The 21,707-nt window shown below is 44.0% G+C and overlaps 1 protein-coding gene across 1 annotated transcript in view; it reads left to right on the top strand.

The window, feature by feature from the left end:
• Positions 1 to 21,707, top strand: part of LOC143766330 (uncharacterized) — a 1,024,462-nt gene that overhangs the window by 211,531 nt on the left and 791,224 nt on the right. The window lies entirely within an intron of this gene.

Here is a 21,707-nt window from a genome sequence, read left to right as displayed (position 1 = left end):
AGAAGTGACATGCTGCGGAATGTAAAACGCTGCGTTTCCACGCAGTTTTTTCCGCAGCATGTGCACAGCGTTTTTTGTTTTCCATAGGTTTACATTGAACTGTAAACTCATGGGAAACTGCTGCAGACCCGCAGCTGCGGAAACGCTGCGGATCCACAGCGTTTTCCGCAGCATGTGCACATGCCCTTAGAATTAAGCTATGTGCACACGGTGCGGATTGCCGCTGCGGATTCGTAGCAGTTTTCCATCAGGTCTACAGTACCATGTAAACCTATGGAAAACCAAATTCACTGTGCCCATGGTGCGGAAAATACTGCGCGGAAACGCTGCGTTGAATTTTCCGCAGCATGTCAATTCTTTGTGCGGATTCCGCAGCATTTTACACCTGTTCCTCAATAGGAATCTGCAGGTAAAATCCGCACAAAAAACACTGGAAATCAGCAGGTACAATGCAGTGCCTTTTACCTGTGGATTTTTCAAAAATGCTGCGGAAAAATCTCGCGAATCCGCAACGTGGGCACATAGCCTTAGGGTTGGAATTAGAGTTAGGGTTGGATTTAGGGCTAGGGTTGGAAATAGGGTTAAGATTAGGTGTGTGGTTAGGGTTAGGGGTGTGTTGGGGTTAGGGTTGTGTTGGGGTTAGGGTTGGGATTAGGGTTAGGGTTGGGATTAGGGTTAGGGGTGTGTTGGGGTTAGGGTTGTGGTTAGGGGTGTGTTGGGGTTAGGGTTGTGATTAGGGTTATGGCTAGAGTTGGGATTAGGGTTAGGGGTGTTATGATCCGGTGACCTAGGAGCCGCATGAGAGACTTTCTCAGGAGTAGAGGTATCGGTACTGACCGCAAACCCTAAACTAACACCGCAACTAGAAGTAGCCGTGGGGTGTGCTTGACCAGTCCTAGACACCTCGACACAGCCGGAGGACTAAATACCCCTATAGGTGGAAATGGGAATTCTATCTTGCCTCAGAGCAGAGCCCCCAAAGGATAGACAGCCCCCCACAAATATTGACTGTGAGTTTAAGAGGAAAGACACACGCAGGCAGAAAAACAGAATTTAGCAAAAGAGGCACTTCTAGCTAAATAGAAAAAGATAGGACAGAATTCTAAGCGGTCAGTATTAAAATCCTAAAAATATCCACAGCAGAAAATACAAATATACTACATCTAACTAAAGACATAGCAAGTATATCTGCAACTCCTGAGAATCCAGCATGACAGAAAAATCCAAACAAAGTCAAAGCTGGACAAAAACACAAATGGATTGCACTGAATTACAAGCACACTGCATGTGTGCACAGAGACAAAAAAACAAACACTTATCTTAGCTGAATTGACAGCAGGGCATGAGGGACCAGAGAGAGAAGCAATCCCTCCAAGAACAATGGACAACTGGCACTGACTAATGAATCCAGCAGCCCTAAATACCCCAGTCCGGCCTGCAATCAGCAGAATCACCTGACCAGAACTGCAAGCCAGGGACAGCTGCAATACCACCAACAACCACCGGAGGGAACCCAAGAACAGAATTTACAACATAGGGGTGTGTTGGGGTTAGTATTGGAGTTAGAATTGAGGGGTTTCCACTGTTTAGGCACATCAGGTGTCTCCAAACGCAACATGGCGCCAACATTGATTCCAGCCAATCTTGCGTTCAAAAAGTCAAATGGTGCTCCCTACCTTCCGAACCCCAACGTGCGCCCAAACAGTAATTTACCCCCACATATGGGGTACCAGCATACTCAGGACAAACTGGGCAACAAATATTGGGGTCCAATTTCTCCTGTTACCCTTGTGAAAATAAAAAATTGCTTGCTAAAACATCATTTTTGATGAAAGGAAAATGATTTTTTATTTTCACGGCTCTGCGTTGTAAACTTCTGTGAAGCACTTGGGGTTTCAAAGTGGTCACCGCACATGTAGATTAGTTCTACTGGAGGTCTAGTTTCCAAAATGGGGTCACATGTGAGGGAGCTCCAATGTTTAGGCACACAGGAGCTCTCCAAACGCGACATGGTGTCCGCTAACGATTGGAGCTCATTTTTCATTCAAAAAGTCAAATGGCGCTCCTTCCCTTCCGAGCCCTGCCGTGTGCCCAAACAGTAGTTTACCCCCACATGTGAGGTATCAGTGTACTCAGGAGAAATTGCCCAATAAATTTTAGGATCCATTTTATCCTGTTGCTCATGTGGAAATGAACAAATTGAGGCTAAAATAATTTTTTTGTGAAAAAAAGTACTTTTTCATTTTACAGATCAATTTGTGAAGCACCTGGGGGTTCAAAGTGCTCACTATGCATCTAGATAAGCTCCTTGGGGGGACTAGTTTCCAAAATGGGGTCACATGTGGGGGAGCTCCAATGTTTAGGCACACAGGGGCTCTCCAACCGCGATATGGTGTCCGCTAACGATTGGAGCTAATTTTTCATTCAAAAGTCAAATGGCGCTCCTTCCTTTCCGAGCCCTGCCGTGTGCACAAACAGTGGTTTACCCCCACATGTGAGTTATCGGTGTACTCAGGAGAAATTTCCCAACACATGGTAGGATCCATTTTATCCTTTTGCCCATGTGGAAATGAACAAATTGAGGCTAAAATAATTTTTGTGTGAAAAAAAGTACTTTTTCATTTTTACGGATCAATTTGTGAAGCATCTGGGGGTTCAAAGTACTCATTCATTATGCATCTAGATAAGTTCCTTGGGGGGTCTAGTTTCCAAAATCGGGTCAATTGTGGGGGAGCTCCAATGTTTAGGCACACAGGGGCTCTTCAAAAGTGACATGGTGTCCGCTAAAGATTGGAGCCAATTTTTCATTGAAAAAGTCAAATGGCGCTCCTTCCCTTCCGAGCCCTGTCGTGCGCCCAAACAGTGGTTCCCCCCCACATATGGGGTATCGCCGTACTCAGGACAAATTGTACAATAACTTTTGGGGTCCAGCTTCTCTTTTTACCCTTGGAAAAAAAAATTGTTGCTAAAAGATCATTTTTGTGACTAAAAAGTTAATTTTTTCCTTCCATGTTGCTTCTGCTGCTGTGAAGCACTTGAAGGGTTAATAAACTTCTTGAATGTGGTTTTGAGCACCTTGAGGGGTGCAGTTTTTAGAATGGTGTCACTTTTGGGTATTTTCAGCCATATAGACCCCTCAAACTGACTTCAAATGTGAGGTGGTCCCTAAAAAAATGGTTTTGTTAATTTCGTTGTAAAAATGAGAAATCGCTGGTCAAATTTTAACCCTTATAACTTCCTAGCAAAAAAATTTTGTTTCCATTTTTGTTTTGTGCTGATGTAAAGTACACATGTGGGTAATGTTATTTATTAACTATTTTGTGTCACATAACTCTCTCCTTTAACAGAATAAAAATTCAAAATTTGAAAATTGCGAAATTTTCAAAATTTTTGCCAAATTTCCATTTTTTTTCACAAATAAACGCAAAAATTATCGACCTAAATTTACCCGTAACGTGAAGCCCAATATGTCACGAAAAAACTCTCAGAACCGCTAGGATTCATTGAAGCGTTCCTGAGTTATTACCTCATAAAGGGACACTGGTCAGAATTGCTGGGTCATGAAGGGGTTAAGCACACCTTATATAGGGTGTTGATGTCATTAGACAACGCCCCTCCTCATTACAGAGATGCACATCACCTGATTTACTTAATTGGTAGTTGGCTTTCAAGCCTGAACAGCTTGGAATAGTGTAATAATTATAGGGGATAACTCAGGAGACTCTTTGCGTGGAACAAGACAACTACAGGACACAGTTTTATAAGTGGTAAAGTCTATATTATCACACGGTGATTCAAACAGGTGCAGAGAGAAACTCAAGTCCACAACACTTGTTGTAAATATTAAATGCAGCTTAGCAGTCTTCAGAGAAAAATGCAAACAAGCAGAAAGTTTATGAAGCACAGTTATTCTTGGGGATACTTGACACGAATAAATCCTTGTCTTAGTCCAGACACAGATAGATATGCTTATAGGCAGTTCAAATCATATCTTAGCTCGACCAGGGAGGCCTGGTTAATAGTCTCAGGTTGTTGCAAAGCAGCAGCAGCTTACATGTCCAGCAAATGCAGATGAAGTAAACAGGAGCAGCAGATGAAGGAGGATTACTGGAAACTTGTGTATGCAGCAGGAGCTCAGAGCAGAGTAGCAGGATCACCACACAGGTTCACAGGAGCAGGTGTATAGCCAGGGAGTAATCAGAGGTCAGGATCTGGATGCAAGGCAGAATACTCTAGCACAGACTGAAGGCTGGGGTGGAGTTTTATAGCAGGAAGACACAGTGCACATGAGACCAAAGACGCCATCTTGGAAGAGGGCAGTAATGCACAAAAGGTAAAAAATGTTCAGAGTCCTGACATTACTCCCTTAGAAGCGGCCTCAGGACGATCCTGGACCTGGTTTCTCAGGGAATCCCTGATGAAAACGAGAAATTTTCTGTTGGGCATTGATGTTTTCCACAGGTTCCCAAGAGTCTTCCTCAGGGGGATATCCCTGCCATCTTATCAGATATTGGAGCCGATTCCTGTGAATCCTGGAATCAATAATTTCCTTCACCACAAATTGTTCTTGCCCATCAATCACCACAGGCTGCGGAGGTGGCACAACACGTCCCTGGAAGGTATTAGGAGATACAGGCTTTAGTAAAGATACATGAAAAACTGGGTGTACCTTCATTGTCCTAGGCAGCTTCAGCCGGCAAGCCACAGAGCTCACAATACCGTTGATCTTGAAAGGGCCAATGAATTTCTGTCCAAGTTTTTGTGAAGGAACATTTAACTTCAGATTCTTAGTTGCTAACCACACGGAATCTCCTACCTTGAACATGGGTGCAGGTTTACGGAATCTATCAGCCGATCTCTTATAACGTTCTTGAGCTGTGGTCAGGGATTCCTTCAGAACCTCCAGATTTTGTCTCATCGCAGTCAGCCTTTCCTCCACTGCCGGAACCAGAGAATTAATTGGAGACCTAGGTAAAATACACGGATGATAACCCAGATTGGCAAAGAAAGGTGTAAATTTAGTGGAGGCGCTCTGAGAATTATTATATGAAAATTCGGCTAACGGCAACAACTCCAACCAATCATCCTGGAGATGGCTGACATAGCATCTTAGATATTGTTCCAGTGTCTGGTTGGTACGCTCAGTCTGACCATTTGTCTGGGGATGGTAAGCAGAAGAGAGACAGACATTAATATTGAGTGCAGAGCAAAACCCCTTCCAGAATCTTGAAGTGAACTGTACTCCATGGTCAGAGAAGATCTCATCCGGAACCCATTTCCACCAAAGACATTCTGTATAACCACGTTCACTGTATCTTTAGCTGAGGGGAGGCCGGTGCACGGAACAAAATGAGCAGCTTCAGTCAGGCGATCAACTACCACCATGATTGTATTCATGCCTCCTGAGACATCTAGCGGATCTAAGGAACTCTAAATTGCGATGGTCAGTTAGTACTATGATCTGTTGTGCAGCTCCTTGCAGATGATGACTCCATTCTTTGAAAGCCGCAATAATAGCCAGCAATTCCTTGTCTCCCACGTCGTAATTCTTCTCTGCTGAGGTTAGTCTATGGGAAAAGAAAGCACAAGGATGTAGCAGACCCTTCTCTCCAGTTCTTTGGGAGAGAATAGCCCCCAAAGCATTATCAGAAGCGTCCACCTCCACAATGAAAGGTTGTGTTGGATCTGGGTGTATCAACAGTGGTTCTGATGTGAAACAGATCTTAAGCCGATCAAAAGCTTCTTGAGCCTGTGATGACCACTTAAAGGGCTTTTCCTTCTTTGTCAAGGAAGTAATGGGACGGACAATATCAGAAAAATTTTGAATGAAGCGTCTGTAGAGATTTGTAAAACCAATAAAACGTTGGACCTCCTTAACGTTCTTGGGTACCGGCCAGTCAAGGATAGCCTGAATCTTACCAGATTCCATGTTCAGCCCCTGGGGAGAGATGATATAACCTAAGAACTGTATCTCAGAACGATTTATCCGGATTAATATACAGATGGTTCTCTTTCAGACATCTTAAAACAGTTTTGACATGTTCTTCATGTTCCTGTAGAGTCAGAAAAGATTAGTATATCGTCCAAATAGATCACTACAAACTGGTCCAACAAATCTCTGAAAATGTCATTAGCAAGGTGTTGAAATGTTGCAGGGGCGTTACAAAGCCCGAAGGGCATCACAAGAGATTCAAAGTGTCCATACCGGCATCTGAATGCTGTCTTCCACTCATCCTCTGGACGAATATGCACCAAATTATAAGCCCCACGAAGATCCAGTTTAGAGAACACCTTAGAATGGTGGACTCTTTCCAGTAATTCGGGAATCAGAGGCAAAGGGTAACGGTTTCGTAAGGTTACCTTATTGAGTTCTCGATAGTCAACAAAGGGTCTCAGGGTCCCATCCTTCTTCTTTACAAGAAATATAGGTGCCCCTGCTGGCTGGTGAGGAAGAAAGACGTATGAAGCCTTTGGCCAGATTTTCATCAATATACTCTTTTAAGGCTTGAAGCTCAGGTGCCGCCAAAGGGTATACGTTACCAAAAAGAATGGCTTCCCCGGGAAGCAGTTCAATGGGACAGTCATAATGCCTGTTTGGAGGAAGCTGATCTGCATTCTTCTTGTCACAGATGTCAGAGAACTCTTTATAAGCTGGAGGTAAAGAAAATACCTGTACATGTGGTTCCGTAGTCGTGGACTCAGGGACAGCTTCTGTTAACGCTGAGTTGCTCCTTGTTGGGAAGATAATCTCTTTGGTCTCCCAGTTGATAATTGGGTTCTGAGAATGCAACCAAGGAATGCCTAAAATCACAGGAAAATGAGAAGAAATTAGCAAGAAAGAAAGTTGCTCCTGATGATTAGGCTCCAACAAAATTTCAAGGGGTACGGTCTCCTGATCCCCAGGCCCAGAGATTAAAGGTGACCCATCCACTGTTTCCATGGTAATTGGAGAGACTCTTTGATGATATCCATGAAATTGCCACCTGCACCAGAGTCAATCATAGCTGAACTGGAAATCCACTGTCCTGAACACAGGATCTTAATAGGGAGAGAACAGTGAGAGTTCTTTTCCTTCAGCTCCTTGGGGGGTGAAGTCATAGAAAGTGAGTGGAATACAGCGTTTAAAGGCAGGCTACATTCAGAGATGTCAGATTCATCATCACAGTTGTCATTCTCCCCTATTGCTGCTAGCACCTTGTTAGGCTGTCTAGGACACTTAGGACAATTGATCAAGAAGTGGTCAGACTGGCCGCAGTAGAAACTTAGACTTTCGAAGGCGATGCTCCCGGCGCTCATTGATCTCGTGCCTCTGAACGGAATCAATTTGCATGGACACCTCCTCCACCTCCCGAGAGGTTTTACCTGCAGGCTCTTTGGAAGGAGGGGAAAAGTTAGAAACACGGTTATATGCAGCAAATTTCTCCTGCCTACGCTCAGTAATGCGAATGTCTATGCGCACACAATGGTGTATAAATGTCTCTAGCTCTTGTGGTGACTCAGAGCAGGCTAGTTCATCTTTGACAATACTAGACAGACCCCTTTGAAAAATAGGCAATTTTGCATAACTGTCCCAATTGGTATCTACCGCCAATCTCCTGAATTCAGTGGCATACTCAATAACAGAACGTTTAGCCTGGCGTAAAGACAACAAAGCAGATTCAGCGGTTGCACGGCGATTAGGGTCATCAAACATTAATGCCATAGCAGCCAAGAAATCATCCAAGTCATTTAACCGTGGGTCACGAGACTCAATCATCGGATTCGCCCAGGCGAGCGCTCGTGAGGTCAGTAGCATTATTACACACAATACTTTGGATCTATCAGTAGGAAAACGGTCAGCATGCACATCAAAATATAGCATACATTGATTCACAAAGCCACAATTTTTTTGTCGCGATCACCATTAAATCTGAATGGGGGCAACTTAGGTGGGCTAGCTGGTGGCGGTTGCCCAGAGGGTAAAGTCACTTGTGCAGCTATTTGCGTGCTTATGTCCTGAAAAGCCCGTCCATACTGGGACTCTATGCCAGCAAGTTTGTTTTCCTGGGCTGCCATGCGGTTGCTCAAGTCCTGCAAAGTCTGTCCAAACACTTGTTGATTGAGTTCAAAGCTTCCAAACTTCTTTTGCAGACCTTCCACATCTTTCTGCAGTGATCTAATTATGGAAAACACCTGCTCTAATCTGCTTTCTGCAGTCATTGTTCTAGCAGTCTCCTTTTTTTTTTTTTTTTAGGCTAGAGTATCCTGTAATAATTGTAGGGGATAACTCAGGAGACTCTTTGCATGGTACAAGACAACTACAGGACACAGTTTTATAAGTGGTAAAGTCTATATTATCACACGGTGATTCAAACAGGTGCAGAGAGAAACTCAAGTCCACAACACATGGTGCAAATAATAAACACAGCTTAGCAGTCTTCAGAGAAAAATGCAAACAAGCAGAAAGTTTATGAAGCACAGTTATTCTTGAGGATACTTGACACGAATAAATCCTTGTCTTAGTCCAGACACAGATAGATATGCTTATAGACAGTTCAAATCATATTTTAGCTCAACCAGGGAGGCCTGGATAATAGTCTCAGGTTATTGCAAAGCAGCAGCTTACATGTCCAGCAAATGCAGATGAAATAAACACGAGCAGCAGATGAAGGAGGATTACTGGAAACTTGTGTATGCAGCAGGAACTCAGAGCAGAGTAGCAGGATCACCACAGAGGTTCACAGGAGCAGGTGTATAGCCAGGGAGTAATCAGAGGTCAGGATCTGGATGCAAGGCAGAATACTCTAGCATAGACTGAAGGCTGGGGTGGAGTTTTATAGCAGGAAGACACAGTGCACATGAGACCAAAGACGCCATCTTGGAAGAGGGCAGTAATGCACAAAAGGTAAAAAATGTTCAGAGTCCTGACAAGTAGGACAACATGTATAAAAAGTATCGTGTGATCAAAATACAACTTGCCTAATAATTCTGCACACAGTGTAAATAAAGGATGTGAATCCACCTATGACAAAAATAACAAAAGGGAGGGGAGAACACAGGTTCATAGATATGAAGCCAGAATGTGTCCAACGAGATATGTTGTCCCTAGAAACAGCTCAGAGACAGGGATATTAATAAAAATATAATATAATAGTATTTCAATATTTTTATATTGGCGAGGTATATACTAGGTCATAAGAGGATGGTCCAGAGATAGGAAAAATGGAAAATATAAAAATAAATGGGAAGAATATACGTACATCTCATTTTTATAAGAGTCAGCCTGTTAGCATTTTCAGTTGACAGACGGATGCGCTTATCGGTTATAATTCTACCAGCGGAACTAAAAACCCGCTCTGACAGAACACTAGCAGCAGGGCAGGCCAGGACCTCCAAGGCGTAGTGAGCCAGTTCATGCCACGTGTACAGCTTGGATACCCAATAATTAAAAGGCACAGAGGAATCCTGGAGGATGTTTGCACAATCTGCAAGGTACTCCCTCAGCATCTTCCCAAACACTGTACTTCTTGAGGGTCTGAGAAAACTGTCCCAGAACTTTGCCATTGTTCCCCTGCCTGAGCTGGATTGTTCTTCTGTCTCTCTCGCTTGGACTCCTTGGTTGTACAACAAACTCCGATGTCTGCTGCCAGCATTCTCAGATTGGAATTGGAACTGCAAAACTTTAGTACACCTGTCTGTCTCTGAAAGAAGAGATTGAAAGTTCTCCTTGTAGCATAGGCCTAGAAGTGTCACCAACCAGCAATGAGTGTCCCTGAAAATTTTAATAATGCAAGGGTCACGGGACATGCAGCGCAACATAAAGTCAGCCATGCATGCCAGACTGCTAACAGGCAAGACTTCCGCGTGTTCACCAACAGGATGATTGACCATGCTGTCCTCCTCCTTCTCCTCCTCCCTGTCCTCAGGCCATCCACGCTGAACAGATGGTATGACAGCTGTGCTTGTAGTACCATCTATAGCGCATGAAAATAGCTCCTGTTTTTCCTCCCCCTCCTCCTCATTGTCTACCAATCCACGTTGGGACGACATGAGGCTGGGCTGAGTGAAATCACCCTGTATGGTTTCTTGCTCCATATCCTCGTGCTCTGTCTGCAATGCATCCTCTTTAATTGTGAGCAGAGAGGTTTTCAAATTGCAGAGAGGCAGGATGGTGTTATGGTGTCATTGCCGCTCACCATCTTGGGGCACTCCCCAAAGTTTTGGAAAATGGTACATATGTCTGACATTCATGTCCACTCCTGAGGTCTTATGTGTGGAGCCTGGCCTGAACTGTAATATCGATGGCCTTGTTGATGCTGGTAGTCAACAACTGCCCTCTTCTGCTCACAAATCCTTTCCAACATATGCAGTGTAGAGTTCCAACATGTGGGGACATCACACACCAGTCGGTGAGCCGGATGCTGCAAACGCTGCTGAGGCACGGCAAGGACGGCTAAAGCTGTATCTGACTTTCGAAAATGGGCTGACAGATGGCGTACTTTCACTAGCAGATCTGGCAGCTCCAGGAAGCTTTTGAGAAAACATTGAACGACTAGGTTAAGCACAAGGGCCATGCAAGATACGTGTGTGAGCTCACCTTACCTCAGAGCCGCCACCAGGTTCCGGCCATTGTCACACACGACCATACCTGGCTGTAGGTTAAGCGATGTCATCCAAATATCTGACTGCACTTTCAGCTCTGTCCACAACTCTTCTACATTGTGCGGTTTGTCACCTATGCAGATTAGCTTTAGCACAGCCTGTTGCCACTTGGCTGAGGTAGTGCTGCCAGCTTCTGACTGATGTGTTGATTTCAGAGATGGAGGCTGAAGAGGAGGAGGAGGAGGTGCAGGAGCTGTAGACTGTGGGGCAACCCTGATTGACGTAGGGCCCGCAATCCTCGGCGTGGGGAGGATGTGTTCCATCCCATGGTCTGACTGGGTCCCAGCTTCCACTATGTTAACCCAGTGTGCCGTCAGTGAGATGTACCGTTCCTGCCCACAAGAACTTGTCCACGTGTCCATGGTTAGGTGGACTTTCCCAGTAACAGCATTGTTGAGGGCATCGGTAATGTTGTGGGACATGTGCTGGTGTAATGCCGGTACGGCACACTGGGAGAAATTGTGGCAACTTCGCATCGAGTACCTTGGGATGGCTGCCACCATCAGGTTGTGGAAAGCTTCCATCTCAATGAGCCTAAAAGGCAACATTTTGAGTTCAAGCAGACGAGAAATGTTAGAATTTAGTACTGTGGCCTGTGGGGCTTTGGCTGGTTATTTCCACTAGCGTTCCAATGACTGGGGTATAGACAACTGAAGGCTGCACTGGGACAAGGACATGGATGGGCGTGATGATAGTGCTAGTTGACTGTGGGCAACAACAGGTGCAGGGCACGAGGCATCTTCACATGCATGGTGAACTGGGGATTGGCTTCTACACAAAATATTGGAAGAAGCATTGGTGTCACCTGCAGACAGTGTTCCTGGAGCCTGGGGTTCGGCCCACAGTCTGGTGCTTTGCTGCCATGTGCCTAATCATGCTGGTGGTGGTCAGGCTGGTATTTTTGCTACTCCTGTTTATGCGGGCATGGCAGGTGCTGCAAATGGCCTGTTTGGGAATGGCAACTTCCGTCATGTTCGTGTTACGAGGAACGGATGCATGCCTTTTGTCTGTGGCCACCACACTGCTTCTTCCTGCCTGTTGGGGTGATATGCCTCCTTCCCCATGTGTGCTGCTGTCCTCACTCTGCATGTCCTCCTGCCAGGTTGGGTCAGTCACTATGTCATCCACCACCTCGTCTTTCACATCCGCACCCTGCTCCTCTTCCTGACTTTCTGGCAATTGTGTCTCATCATCGTCCACCTCTTGTGGACAACCATTTCACACTGCTCTGGCTTCAATAGTGGTGTGCTGCAGTCCCCTTTAAACTGGGACAGGAAGGTCAAGCACAAAGATGTGGGTCTTTGTTGTGGCCCACTTTCAGCATGGCCACTGCCTTGTCCTCTGCATGCACAATCAGCATTACGTCCACTCCCCAGTCCCTTGCCCATTTTAAATGGACTACTGAAATATTTGAAAATCTCAATACAAATGGATTATTTTGGAGAAGACTTATATGTGATCAACATGCCAGAAAAGCAAGTATTTGAAGACTACAGATACTCCTAGCATCTCACGGAGATAACAGACAGTTAAAATATGTTGCTGTTTTTAAAAAAATATATATTTAACCACAAAAAAATAAGTAGACCAAGGGTAGCAGAAAAAAAAATACAACGTATGCCTGCAAAGCGAAGATTTTGAAACCACAGATACACCAGGCATCTGATGGAGATAACAGATCGTTTAAATGTGTGGCCTTTTTTTAGAAGAAATTTTATTTTAAAACACTAAATAATGATTAGCCGAAGGGTTCCAGACAAAAGAATGCATCTTATGCATGCAATGCAAAGATTTTTACACCACAGATACACCAAGCGTCTGACGGAGAAAACAGACCGTTTATATTTGTGGCCTTTTTTAAGATTTTTTTTTAAAACACTAATTAATGATTAGCCGAAGGCTTGCTGACAAAACAATGCAACATATGCCTGCAATGCGAAGATTTTGACACCAGATACACCAGGCGTCTGACGGAGATAACAGACCATTTAAATGTGTGGCCTTTTTTTAAAAGTAACTTTTAAAACACTAAATAATGATTAGCCGAAGGCTTGCAGACAACAGAATGCAACTTATGCCTGCAATGCGAAGATTTTGACACCACAGATACACCGATCGTCTGACGGAGATAACAGAGCATTTAAATTTGTGGCCTTTTTAAATATTTTTTTTTAAAACACTAAATAATGATTAGCCAAAGGCTTGCAGAAAAAGCAATGCAAGGTATGCCTGCAATGTGAAGATTTTTACACCACAGATACAACAGGCAGCTGACGGAGATAACAGACCGTTTAAATTTGTTGCCTTTTTTTCAAGAATTTTTTTTTCAAAACACTTAATAATGATTAGTCAAAGGCTTGCAGACAAAACAATGCAACTTATGCCTGCAACGCAAAGATTTTGACACCAGAGATACACCAGGCGTCTGACAGAGATAATAGACTGTATACTTTTTTATATATTTTTTTTAATTTTTGAAAACACTAAATACTGAGTAGACCAAGGCTTGCAGAAAAAACAATGCAATGTATGCCTGCAATGCGGAGATTTTTACACCACAGATACACCAGGCATCTGACGGAGATAACAGACCGTTTAAATGTGTGGCTTTTTTTAAGAACATTTTTTGAAAACACTAAATAATGATTAGCCAAAAGCTTGCAGAAAAAGCAATGCAACGTATGCCTGCAAAGCGAAGATTTTGACACCACAGATACACCAGTAGTCTGATGGAGACAACAGATCGTTTAAATTCGTGGCTTTTTTTTTAAAGAAATTTTTTTTACAACACTAAATAATGATTAGCCGAAGGCTGGAGGACAAAAGAATGCAACTTATGCCTGAAATGCAAAGATTTTTACACCACAGATACACCAGGCATCTAATGGAGATAACAGACGGTTTAAATTTGTGGTCTTTTTTTTACAGAATGTATTTTTTTAAACCGTAAATAATGATTATTCAAAGGCTTGCAGACAGAACAATGCAACGAATACTTGCAATGCAAACATTTTGACACCACAGATGCACCAGGCGTCAGCCAGAGATAACAGACTGATCAAAATGTGGCCTTGATTTTTTTGGACACCAAAATTGTGTCAATGAGTTGGCTATGACACAAAAAAAAATTGGAGTACTAAAATTGTAAGATATTTAGCGCAATGATATGCAATGCGTGCGGCGCACAAATCACAGTGATAAATATAAGAACTGTAGCTAAATATTTTTGACCCAGTTACAGATTTTTAGGGCAGCAAAATGGTGTCCAAAAATGTTGTAAGACAATACAAAAATTGTAAAGCACCGAAAAAAGGAGAGATTTTTCTGCGCACTCACATCTGATGCCTGGGACAAAATTTTTTTTTTTAAATTGTTAGATTTTCACGCTCTTGTATTGCAATGACCTGGCTGTAGTCTGCAGCGTGACCAAGCAAATAAATGTAGAAAAAAGGGGGCTATGGATTGCTTTCTAATAAAATGAGCAGGTATAAGCTGCAAAAAAAATAAAAATTGCCACGGATAACTGCAGCTAGGTATATATAAAATAAGCAGCAGTGGCAGACAGTAATGGGGCCTTTATATGTATGCAGTGAGATCTATGTACTTACATACAGTGCCTGCAGGACTTGCACTGATGTGGATATGCTCACATGGACTCCCCTGCCTACCTAGCACTGCAATCTATTTACCCCGGAACTAAAGAGCGTCAAAATTGCAGGGAAGAGACCCGAGCTCCCGCCGAATAATCGTGGAAATACTTGGTGCTTGCCGAGTACACCAAGCATAGTGATACTCAGGCGAGTATCAAGTAGTGGCGATCAAGTTCGCTCATCACTAGTAATTAACCATTGTTCCCATAAGTGGATGGATTTCTTGAGAGTGTTCCTTTAAAATAAGCTTCCCTTTCCAAAGATAGAGTAATATTTATCCTGGATTTTAGTTCTGTTATCGTTGGGGGAGAATTGTCTATCCAATGTAGAGCCAACAACTTTCTGGCTAGAATAATATTCTTGAGGTATTGTCATATGGGAGTCTGGGTCTACGTCCTCTCCCAGGAGTACTAGAATACAGATTTTAGGTTCCAACTGAAGATGAATCCCAAATGCAGGTAGTACAAGAGCGATCTCCATTCCAGTAGTCGCCAATATTCACACATTCCCATGTCATATGTATCAGGTGGGCATCATTGTGACCACACCTAGGGCATTTGTCATCTATTCATATTCCAATTTTAAATAAAATACTTTGTGATATACTGTATATACTTGAGCATAAGCTGACCCGAGTATAAGCCGAGACACCTAATTTTGCCACGGAAAACTGCTTAAGCTTATTGACTCGAGTATAAGCCGAGTATGCATTGTCTCCTCATGCCTGTCCTGCTATGCGTGGCACTCCCCGTCACTGTACTGCTATGCGTGGCTTCCCCCATCGCTGTCCTGCTGTGCGTGTAACCCCATCCTATCCTGGTACGCATGGCTCACCCCTCATCCTGTCCTGATATGCATGGCTCCCCCTTCCTCTCTTGGTATGCATGGCTCCCCTCGTCACATTGTTGTATGAATTGTGACGGGGTATGCAACAGAGCAGGAAGAGATACCAGGCCGATAATCCAACGAGATTTATTGGAACAATTAACTGAGGCAACACAAATGAAGGAAATTCTGCAGTGTCTGTAATAAGTTCACAAGGAATCCACAATGCACCCACAATGAGTCCACACAAAGGGAGCAGCTCCGGAGGCACCACCCAGCAATCCGACGCAGGGAAATAGAAATAGTCCTTGGATGAGTTCAATGGATCCAGTAGATGAGGGACACAACACAGTCCCACGTGACAGCTTCTAACAATATGCACGGTCACCAGGATCTCACCTCAGCATAAGATCCCAGCCCTTCGGAAGTCACCACACAACAGCAGTCTTTAGATTCAGTCCTCAAATCCAGCAAGGTGGTAAGACATCACAATTCTATGTGGCAAATGATCTCTAATCTCCATACATAGAACAGGACCTGGCCGCAGATGCAGATCCTTGCCCTTCAAAGAACACAGCATCAACTAACTGAACATTGTCCTACCCAGCGTCGGACTGGAGCACCTTGGGCCCACCAGAGAAAATCATTCTTGGGGCCCACTATGTAGCTACATAGAAATAGATACAAGACCATCAATTGTGCAGTAAAAAGCGCTAATATCAGGGTATAATATAAGGTAATTCACGACTTAATTATGTAGCAAGGGTTGGGGTAGCCCCCTCATAGAAAATAAACTAGCCCCCTCATAAAATATAATGCAGTCCCCTCTCAAAGAATATAATGCAGCACCCCACAAAATATAATGCAACCCTCAGGTATAACGCAGTCCCCACCATAGAATATAATGTAGCACCCTCATAGGGTATAATGCAGCCCACCACAGAATATAATATAGTCCCCTGAGAGAATGCAACCCCACCACAGAATATAATTCAGCCCCCCCATAGAGTATACTGTAGTTCCCTCATATAATATGATGTAGCCCCCCATAATATAATGTAGTGTATTCCTCTGAGAATGCAGTCCCCCCACAGAATATAATGTATCCCTCTTATAAAGTATAATGCAGCCCCTCTCCACCCCCATCATTGTCCTCATCACCACCTCCATCATTGCCTTCTCCCCCTCCACCCCTATCATTCTCCCCCACCACCTCCATCACTGCCCATTCCACCACCTGCATCATTGCGTCCCCCCCACCATCATTGTCCATTTCATCACCTCCAACATTGCCTCCCCCACCACCATCATTGCCCATCACCTCCATCATTGCCTCCCCCCACCACCATTGCCCATTTCATCACCTCCATCATTGCCTCCCACCACCATTGCCAATTTCATCACCTCCATCATTGCCTCCCCACCATCATTGCCTACCACCTCCATTGCCCGTCACCTCCATCATTGCCTCCCCACCTCCATCATTACCCATCACCTCCATCATTGCCCATCACCTCCATCATTGCCTATCACCTCCATCATTGCCCATCACCTCCACCATTGTCTCCCCCCACCACTATCATTGCCCATCACCCCCATTATTGTCTCCCCCCACCACCATCATTGCCCATCACCTCGGTGTGGTGCTGTGCTGTGTGTGTGCGGTGCTTTGTGAGTGTGTGTGTGTGTGCGGTGCAACTTTATATGCGGGCAGCGTTAGCTAGAGCCTGCAGCACATTTATCTCTAGAATCCCTTGATAGTCTTGAGATTTCATTGTACCCTGCACAGATTTTAGACACCCTGTGCCAGATGCAGCAAAGCAGCCCCAGAACATAACAGAGCCTCCTCCATGTTTCACAGTAGGGACAGTGTTCTTTTCTTGATATGCTTCATTTTCCATCTGTGAACATAGAGCTGATGTGCCTTGCCAAAAAGTTCAATTTTTGTCTCATCTGTGCATAGGACATTCTCCCAAAAGCTTTGTGGCTTGTCAACATGTAGTTTGGCAAATTTCAGTCTGGCTTTTTTATGATTTTTTTCAACAATGATGTCCTCCTTGGTCATCTCCCATGAAGTCCACTTTGGCTCATACTACGATGGATGGTGCAATCTGACACTGATGTTCCTTGAGCTTGAAGTTCACCTTTAATCTGTTTAGAAGTTTTTCTGGGCTCTTTTGTTACCATTCGCATTAACTGTCTCTTTGATTTGTCATCAATTTTCCTACTGCGGCCACGTCCAGGGAGGTTGGCTACAGTCCCATGGATCTTAAATTTCTGAATATGTACAACTGTAGTCACAGGAACATCAAGTTGCTTGGAGATGATCTTAAAACTTTTACCTTTAACATGCTTATCAATCATTTTCTTTCTAGTCTCCTGAGACAACTCTTTCCTTTGCTTCCTCTGGTCCATCTGTAGCCCTATATACAGGCCCACTCACTGATTCCAAGATTGTAGACACCTGTGATGCTAGTTAGTGGACACACCTTGATTTAACATGTCCCTTTTGTCACATTATTTTCAGGGGTACCATCATTTCTGCCCAGGCCTATTTCATGAGTTTTATTTATTTTTTTAATTCTGTGGATGCGTGGTTGAAAAGCAATGTCTGACTTTCATTTGTTCATTTTCATAGATTTTTTATTTATTATTACTCTTGTCAGATTTAAGTTATTTCTGTGACCAATGTGGGTTTTTCTGTCATTAAACGAGGGGTACCAACAATTTTAACCACGCGTGTAGCAGTTCATATCTGAGATGTAGGTTGCCATGTAAGCAAGTGATGACTGATTAAGAAAAGGGCTATATGGTTATAAAGTCACCTCCAATGATGATAAGGCCCTCTGCAAAATATTTAAGTATTGATGACATATCTTAATTTGGTCACAATTAGATAGAAAGAAGTTTGCCATAGTAAAAATTTTGCAGTAGATGGAGATCTTAACAAACACATACCTCCCATCCGTGTCAGACAGTGTTTCTAAAATAGTATGCCCCAGTGATATATGCCGGCCTATACCGGTTCCAATATGAATAATATCTGTTAGTAACTGAGGTATATGGTCGCCCCTAAAGTGGGTCTCCAAAAAAAAAGAGAAAATGTACGTGTTGTTTAGGCATATGATAAAATACTTGAGCTTTTTTCTCTAGAACATTAAGTCCTCTGACATTTAAAGAGCAAGTTTTGAGTTGTGCCTTATTATATGGAAAAAAAAGGGGAAAGGAAAAAAGGATAGAAAGACTAAGAGCAAGGAGGAAGTATATATGTTAGATAGTAATGTCTACCTCTCAGTGTCTAGAGAGTTTTACGGACGTATGAGAGGCGCAAAAACTACGCATTGCACACGGACCAATGTTTCTCTATGGGCCAGCTGCTATCTGCCGTATATTTCTCAGCTGTATTTTACGGGTGTAGAAAATCGCAGCATGCTGCGTTTGTCAGCGTATTGCGCAAAAAATCCACCAATGAAAGTCTATGGGGGCGAGAAAAATACGGATTACACACGGACCATCAGTGCGACTTGAAAGAAATATGCAGCGGTGTTCTAGAGCCGGTAATTCAGCGCGGTGTACAGTAAAATCACACTGACAGGTTAGAATAGAATAGATAAAATAAATGTCTACACATAGTATAGGGAGATATATATATGTATATACTGTATATACATGTCAGTGAGACACATATATATTTATATATATATTTATATTTCATATAGCGCTAGATAGCAGAAAAGCCGGTAATTCAATTGACGGCTTTTGCTATCTCTTTCCCAAATCCGACAGGATATGAGACATAGTTTATATACAGTAAACCGTTTCATATCCCTTATATTTTTACATATTCCTCAGTACTAATGTTAGTAGAGTGTGTGTGCAAAATTTGGGGGCTCTAGCTGTTAAAATAAAGGGTTAAATCGCAGAAAAAACTGGCGTGGGCTCCCGCGCAATTTTTTCCGCCAGAGTGGGAAAGCCAGTGACTGAGGGCAGATATTAATAGCCTAGAGAGGGACCATGGTTATAGGACCCCCCTGGCTAAAAACATCTGCCCCCAGCCACCCCAGAAAAGGCACATTTGCAAGATGCGCCTATTCTGGCACTTAGCCTCTCTCTTCCCAATCCCGAGTAGAGGTGGGATATGGGGTAATAAAGGGTTAATGTCACCTTGCTATTGTAAGGTGACATTGAGCCTGGTTAATAATGGAGAGGTGTCAATAAGACACCTATCCATTATTAATCCAATAGTATTAAATGGTTAATAAAACACACACACATTAGGAAAAAAGTATTTTATTGAAATAAATACACAGGGTGTTGCAATAGTTTATTATACTCTCAATCCAAATGACGACCCTCGTTCTGTAAAAAAGGAAAAATAAAAAAACAACAATATCCCATACCTTTCCGCCGTTACAGTCATGTCTCATGCTGTAAATCCATCTGAAGGGGTTAAATAATTTTACAAGCAGGAGCCTGCTAATGCAGCCACCCCTGCCTGTAAAAACTGGGGAATGAATGGGAAGCAGGGGAACGTAGCTACCTAGACTTGCGGTGCTGCACCCCCTGCTGGCAAAACCTCATATGAACTCGAGCGTGAGAAAATATTCAGAAAAATTCCCACGTTCCTTGTCTACAATCCCCACCCCACAAACTTGCACACCCTCGCAGAAATCTTAAACACCTTGATCTACATTCACTCTCTGAATCCCTCCTCCCTCTCACCGACATAAGTTCCCTACACAATGCGGATGACACTGCTGCTCTATATAACACCACAATAGCTGCAGCTTTGGAATCTCTTGCCCCTCTCACACATACCAAAGCTCGCAAAATCAACAGACAGCCCTGGCACACCAGCCTGACCAAAGAACTGAGGCAAGCTTCCAGGGCAACGAGCACTTTATCGCATTCAAACAGTCCCTCACTACTTTCAAGACCACACTCGTCACAGCTAAACAAACCTACTTCTCGTCTCTCATATCCTCCCTGTCTCACAACCCTAAACAGTTATTCAACACCTTCAACTCTCTCTTCCGTCCCCTGGCACCTCCTCCCTCCCCACTCATCTCAGCTGAAGACTTTGCCTCATTTTTCAAGCAGAAGATTGAGAACATCAGAGACAGTTTTAGTCGACAACCCCCAGAGCGCTTCCTCCCAACTACCCAGCCCTCCACCTAAAAAACCAACTTCTCCACCATTACAGAAGATCGACTCTCCACTCTACTCTCAAGATCGCATCTCACCACCTGTGCACTTGACCCGATCCCTTCCCACTTCATCCCAAACTTTGCCACGGTCTTCATCCCAACTCTAACCCATCTCTTCAACCTATCACTAACAACTGGTGTTTTCCCCTCAAGCTTTAAACATGCTTCAATCACACCTATCCTCAAAAAGCCCTCTCTTGACCCATCCTCTGTATCTAGCTATCGCCCTATATCACTTCTCCCCTTTGCCTCAACACTACTGGAACAACACGTCCATCTTGAACTGTCCTCCCATCTATCTTCCAGCTCCCTTTTCGACCGCTTACAATCAGGCTTCCGGTCACACCACTCCACTGAAACTGCCCTAACTAAGGTCACCAATGACCTGTTAACCGCCAAGAGCAAGGGACACTACTCTATCCTCCTCCTCCTGGACCTGTCCTCTGCCTTTGACAAAGTGGACCATTCCCTATTACTACAGACCCTCTCATCCCTTGGCATCACAGACTTGGCCCTATACTGGATCTCGTCATACCTAACTGACCGAACATTCAGCGTCTCCCATTCACACACCACCTCCTCACCTCGCCACCTATCTGTCGGAGTCCCGCAAGGTTCAGTTCTAGGGCCCCTGCTCTTCTACATTTACACTTTTGGCCTGGGACAGCTCATAGAATCTCACGGTTTTCAGTATCATCTCTATGCTGATGACACACAGATCTACATCTCTGGACCAGATATCACCACCCTACTAACCAGAATCCCTCAATGTCTATCCACTATTTCATCCTTCTTCTCCGCTAGATTTCTAAAACTTAACATAGACAAAACAAAATTCATTGTCTTTCCCCCATCTCACGCGACCCCCCCCACGAACCTATCCATTACAGTAAACGGCTGCCCACTCTCCCCAGTCCCACAAGCTCGCTGTTTCGGGGTAATCCTTGACACTGATCTCTCCTTCAAACCGCATATCCAAGCCCTTTCCACTTCCTGCCGCCTTCAACTCAAAAATGTTTCACGGATCTGTACGTTCCTAAACGAAGAATCTGCAAAAACCCTAGTCCATGCCCTCATAATCTCCCGCCTCGACTACTGTAACCTCCTGCTCTGTGGCCTCCCCTCTAACACTCTTGCACCCCTCCAATCTATTCTAAACTCTGCTGCCCTACTAATCCACCTGTCCCCCCTCTATTCCCCGGCCTCTCCCCTCTGTCAATCCCTTCACTGGCTACCCACTACCCAGAGACTCCAGTACAAAAGCCTAACCATGACATACAAAGCCATCCACAACCTGTCTCCTCCATACATCTGTGACCTCGTCTCCCGGTACTTTCCTGCACGCAACCTCCGATCCTCACAAGATCTCCTTCTCTACTCCCCT

The sequence above is a fragment of the Ranitomeya variabilis genome, chromosome 4 (genome assembly GCF_051348905.1).
Source record: "Ranitomeya variabilis isolate aRanVar5 chromosome 4, aRanVar5.hap1, whole genome shotgun sequence".
NCBI classification, from domain to species: domain Eukaryota; kingdom Metazoa; phylum Chordata; class Amphibia; order Anura; family Dendrobatidae; genus Ranitomeya; species Ranitomeya variabilis.
The sequence above is the reverse complement of the archived record's forward strand: the minus strand, read 5'-3'. Positions and strand labels throughout refer to the sequence as shown.